At 33.3% G+C, this 6,217-nt stretch overlaps 1 long non-coding RNA gene across 1 annotated transcript; it reads right to left on the bottom strand.

Moving 5' to 3' along the window:
* Positions 1 to 3,229: 3,229 nt before the first annotated feature.
* On the bottom strand, positions 3,230 to 5,657 carry LOC148762435 (uncharacterized). The gene is made up of 3 exons (XR_016026481.1): positions 5,438 to 5,657; positions 4,707 to 4,786; positions 3,230 to 3,839 (listed from the first exon to the last, which is right to left on the bottom strand). It is a non-coding gene; the product is annotated as an uncharacterized LOC148762435 (long non-coding RNA).
* Positions 5,658 to 6,217: the final 560 nt, after the last annotated feature.

Below are 6,217 nucleotides of genomic sequence, written 5' to 3'. Positions count from 1 at the left end.
ATATCCATTATTTATTTAGCTTTAAAATAAGCATAAAATCAACCTATTTTCTTTCATATGGCTGGCCAAACCAAGACCAAAGAAGAACAAAAGAAGAAAAGGAAGAGAACAAACCCTAGGTGGAAAAATTCAAGGGAAAAGTGTGAAAATTCAAGGAAACAAGTGAAAAAAAAGTAAAATTTTTCAATTAAGCTTGAGATCTTTCTTTCCCATGCATTTCTCCTTATTTTTCATGGTTAAATTTCATGTTTTCATGGTGAATTCATGGCTAGCAAAATGGGTATGAAGAGAGACATGATGTTGGAATTGTTTGATTTTGAGTTATGTTAGTGATTAAGGTTAGTTTAGCATATTTAGAAGCAAAACAACAAGAAAAGAATCCATTTTCCCCATGAATCTTCATTGGCCGAATCTTCCTTGATGTGTGTGGGTGATGGATTGTTATTATTTCAAGAGAAATGGCTTAAAAAATGGTGAATAATGGTGAGTAAATTAAGTAGGAAAAATCACGGTGTTAATGCACCATTATTGATCGAAAATTTTAAGAAGAAAAGTGAACATGGTTTTGCCAAATTTTAGGTTATTTGACTTGTGTTTGGTGAATTAAGGTATTGGAAAAGAAATGGAGCAATTTGGAACTAAATTGGATGCATTGGCCAATTAGTCGGGTGATAAGACGAATTAGGCCAATACTGGGTTTAGATGGTTACTTGTGCATTTTGCATTCCATATCATGCATTAGTAGTCTAAATTAGTTTAATTTCGATTTAGTACCAAAGTAGTAAGTTTCTCGATTTTGTACTATATCAAGGTGGTGAGTCCTCCGATAAAGGCAAGAAAATTGCATCCGAGGACCAGTAGTCAGAGTACTTCAAAAATTCGCACTCTAGATATTGTGAGTAACCTTACTATCGTCTTAATTATCTAAAGTGGTTTTATCCAATTTTATGATTTTATTGAAAATGAGTTTAAATGGCAATTCTTTATGTTTTATAAACAAAATGTGTTTAAACGAAATGATTTTATAAATTGTCTTGAAATTGAATAATGATTTTGAAAAATAGAGTAATTGGAGACCCCTGATGTGTTGTAAATTTATGATTTTAATTGATGGCTTATGTTAATGTGTTGGCATGACTAGTTGGGTTGTGTTTTTGGTGAACTGTATGAATTGTTCTGTTTTACATTTACAGGCTGGGTAGTATAATATTAGTCACGTCATGTTGTCAAAATTTTATTGTATGGTGGGTATTGCTTACTGCAGTGGGCTGGGTTTTGTGGACTAGCCTATTAGAGGGGCACGAAATCCTGACATATTTTACCTCAGTTGGAGAGGCGAGTAGGGTAACTCCCGAGGTATAACTTTTAGAGTTCACTTCACACCAAACCACCACGTGAGGGCGAACTCAGCCAACGCCAAGGAACGACTATATTTTCTAAATAAAAACATGATTTATGAGTATATAACTTTTTAATAACCTTGGCGAACTCAGTTTGGGATAGCCCTCGGCCAAGGTATCCCTGATAACTGAGTATGAGAATAATTTTTGGCATGAGCAAAGTTTTAAGAAATTCATAAGCCATGTTAATTACTCGATTTATATGAATTAATTTTATTTGGTTGAAATGAGTTGAAAGGTAACGAAATTACAATATGATGACTTATTTTAATTGTCTCCATTTACTTGACTTTAGATGGTTTAGATGGTATCTGTTTACTCACTGGGATTTTATAATCTTATCACCCTCCTTTCCACCCATTTCAGGCTTAGAATAGATTGTAGATAATTGATATCGTCGAGGACTTCAGTTGGACTTGCCACATCCAAAAACTGTAGGTTCATTTCTTTTAATACTTTTAGTTATTCGTGGGCTCACGTATCACTGTAAATTAAATTTTTACTTTGGTTACCTGTATTACAGTATGTATTAATTTATTTAACTTTTACACTACAAAATTTATTTATGTATAACTCTAAAAATATTATTTTATAAGAAAATAGAATATTTTGCTTAATATTTCTTTTATTATCTTATTATATCCAAATAATCATAATTTCGTTTTAAATGAAGATTTTAGACTTTTAAACTCATTTTGATTATGAATTATGTGTTTTGTACTTGTATATTACATTTTAACCAATTTAGAAATTTTTTAAAAAAATGACCAAAATACCCTTATGAGACGAAAATTGTTATTTTATTTGTTTTAAGTTGGAAACAGTTTAAAATCTTTTGGAACGTGGTATTTGGCAACAGTTACTCACAGGGGAAATGAGAAGCTGATATTAAAGTCTTGCGGGGTTCAGGTTGACATTCTGGGTAAGGAGTGTCGATCGAGACAATGCGGCGGTTGTCACGAGCTCGAAGGGAGTACCGAGTCGTGACAGTTTTTATAATCGTATGGCAACCGAAAGACATGTTGAAGTAAATGATGGTAATGTTCAAGCAATGCTGTTATATTTTGGAGTGAAAAAAGAAATAGATAATGGATTCTACATGAAGCACACAACTTATGATGATAACAAATTGAAGAATTTATTTTGGGCTGATTCTATATCAAGATCAGATTATGCTTGTTTCAGTGATGTTTTGGCATTTGACACAACTTATAAGAAAAACACATTTAATTTGCCTCTTTTGGTTTTCATTGGTGTGAACCATCATCATATGACCACCATTTTTGCATTAGCATTGCTCACAAATGAATATGCTCAAAGCTATATTTGGGCTTTGACCACATTTTTAGAATGTATGATGAACAAAAAGCCAATATCTGTGATTACTAATGGGGACCGAGCTATGAGAAAGGCATTGAAAATGGTATTCCCTAGAGTATGACACAGGCTATGCTCTTGGCATCTTGCTCATAATGCCTAAGCAAACGCACCATTACCTGGATTCGTTTAGAATTTTAAAGCTTGCATGAAATCTTGGCTGACGATTGATAAGTTTGAAAGAGAATGGAGAGAGATATGGTAAAAAAGTTTGCATTACAAAGACATCAATGGATAAATGAGATCTATAAAAAGAAGTATATGTGGGCCCAATCACACTTGAGTGGTCATTTTTTCAAAACAATTACGAGTACATCATGTTGTGAAGGTTTGAATTCTTTTATAGCTTCTCTTTCAAAAGAGAGGAAAACGTTATTGGAGTTTGTTAGAGCAATTGAAAATGGAATTAAAAATATTCGAAATAATGAGATTGGTGAAGATTACATATTCTGTCACGACCCGGAACTCCCATCGGGCCCGTGACAACCGCCGCGACGTCCCGATAAGCACTCATTACCCCGAATGCCGATCGAAACCCCGCAAGGCTTAGCATCAACTTCCGCATCTCCCCGGTGAGCGATAGTTATTAAATCTCGCATTTCAAGAAATCATAAGTTGTTTCCAACTCAAAACAATAAAAATATTATTTTCTAGCTCACTGGGGCATTTTCGTCATTTTTTTTTTGAAATTTCGAAATCCGAAAAAATGTAATATGTAAGTGGAAACACATATTTCATGATTTAAATTAAATTTTGAAGTCTAAAACATTCGTTTAAAGTAAAATTATAGCTATTTGAATATAATAAAAACATTAAATAAAATATTCTATTTTCTTAAAACACAATATTTTCAAAGTCTTCCTAAAATAACTTTTGTAGCGTAAGAGTAAAATAAATTTATTCATATAGTAATAAAGATAATTAAAGTATGAAATTTCGTTTACAGTGACACGTGGGCCCCCAACTAACCAAGAAGGTGTAGAGCTACGAACCCTTACTTCCTATGATGCAACTCCGAGATTAATTCTCGTCTTAATCAACTATCAACAAATTGTCCTGAGCCTGAAAAATGGATAGGAAGAGGGGTGAGATTAAATAATCCCAGTGAGTAAACAATTACCATCAAAAGCATCTAAAGCTGAGTAGATGGAGGCAATATAAAAACGTTATATCTCAATAATGTTCATAACACAAAATTCGTTTCAATCTATACCAAATAATTTCTTTTCATCAAAATTTCCCCGACTTATGAATTTTTTTAAACTTGGCCCCTGCCAATATCATTCTCGCGGGTACCTTCGTCAAGGTATCCCACTGAGACCGCCAAGGCTGTTCAATGACCCATACCCATAAACATGTTTTCACATCTGACACACAGCCGTTCCTTGGCGTTGGCTGAGTCTCACTCTCACGTGGTGGCCCGAACGTGAGGTGCACTCAAATCATACCTCAGGAGATACTTCACCCAACATCTCCCCCCGGAGGTAAGTATATAATTGAGTTACCGTGCCCCTCTCATAGGCAGTCCACGGAAACCCCCACCACTGCAGTGACCGTTTAATATACCACCAGACCCATAAAAATTCCAGTAGCATAATATGGCGAATAAAATGTAATCCAATCTACCGAGACCAATCGAAAATTGTTCATATATTTCATGCCAACCCCAAAAATTTAGCCATCATGCTACCATAGTGTCATAAGCCCCAATTTTAATAACATATAAAATCAAAAATTTCAACACAGTCTCCATATACTCAATTTTTCCAAAACAATATTTGATTTCAAAACCAGTATAAATCTCATTTTTATTAAAAAAATATTTTAATTGGAAAACATAATATTTTATAATTTAAATTCACCATTCAATAAAAGCATCAAACAAGTATAATTACTCTAGATATTTAAGACGATAAATTGTCCACTCACAGTTCTAGGAGTCGATGTACTCCTAATCCCAGTCTTCAAGCACAATTTTGGTACTTTTACCAGTGTAATTTGCTCACCACCTATCCACAATGTACAATACATAATTCACCACATCAATGCTTGACCATTATAAAATCAATTCAGGCTCGGTATATATGCATGATATGACATGCAACTTATCCGACTACCGCTTAAATGCGGTGCTGACTTAATTCGGCCTATTACCCGATTAAATTACTAACGCGTCCAATTTAATCTCAAATTAATTTTTTTCAGTTTCTATACCTCAATTGCACCCAAATTGACTTAATGTCCCTCGGTGTGGTGCAAATTATCAGTCCTGATAGCAAATTACGAAAATACCCCTAATGGGTAAAAATTCATATTTTTGCTCCAAAAATTTCCATTATTTTTCTAGACTCATAATTCATCATTATTCATCATAATTCCTCAAATAAACATCAAGATCATCAGCCAATATTCCCCTAGAAAATTCAGCCAATAATGGTAATGGAGGAAAATAAATTCTTTTCTTGTTGTTTTGTTCCTAAATATGCTAAACTAACTTAAAACACTAACATAACTTAAAATCAAATTAATCTAACAAGTTTCTCTCTCCTAACCCATTTTTCCAGAATTGAATTCATCCTCAAATCACATGATTCAACCATGAAAAATGATGGGAAATGCATGGGAAAGGTAAAGCACAAGTCAAAATCAAGAAATTTTACCTTTGGTCACTTGTTTCCTTGAATTTTCACCAATTTTTCCTTGAATTTCTCCCCCTAGGTTTTTGTTTTTCTTTTCCCCTTTGTTTTCTTGCTATGGCCGGCCATAATGAAGAGAAAATGGTGGTGTGGGCTGATTTTTATAGTTAAATAATATAATAATCTAAACTTGCCACATGTCACTACATTATTGGTCCATTTTTTAAATTCTTATCTTTCAAGCTTTAAATCTCCACCACACATTATTCCTTAAAATATCCATAACTTAGATAAAATTCTCAAACTTATCCAAAGTCTTGGTGAAGTAATTTTTGATATTTACACTTTCACCCCCGTAAAAATCAAAAATTCAATTTTTGCCCCAAAAATTGAAAAATTACCTATAGACATATTTTTTATCCCTTATACTCATATCATTCCCCAATTTGTCAAATGTGATCTAAATTCTCTCAAAATCTCAAATTTTGTCCGCAGATGGAAAAATTATAATTTTACCCCTATGTAGTGAAAATTTCAATTTGACTCCGAATTGATCCTCGAACTCCTAATTACCATTTTGAGTCATCCCTGAACTGTGAAACTCTTAATTTCACCTTAAAATTCCTATTTGAACTAGTTCGAGGCTTAATCGACTTAATGACACCATTAGGGGCAATATCGTCTTTTAACGATTTCTCGAACTTCCTAAATATACAAACATTCTATCGAGCATGTGAATGATATTATAATTATTTTACAAAGCAGGGTTTGACATATTCATCCATACAGAGCCAGTTTCAAGCC

Source organism: Theobroma cacao, chromosome 5 (genome assembly GCF_053813885.1).
Source record: "Theobroma cacao isolate CCN51 chromosome 5, ASM5381388v1, whole genome shotgun sequence".
Taxonomy (NCBI): Eukaryota; Viridiplantae; Streptophyta; class Magnoliopsida; order Malvales; family Malvaceae; genus Theobroma; species Theobroma cacao.
Note: the sequence above shows the minus strand (reverse complement) of the source record. Positions and strands in the feature narration are given on the sequence as shown.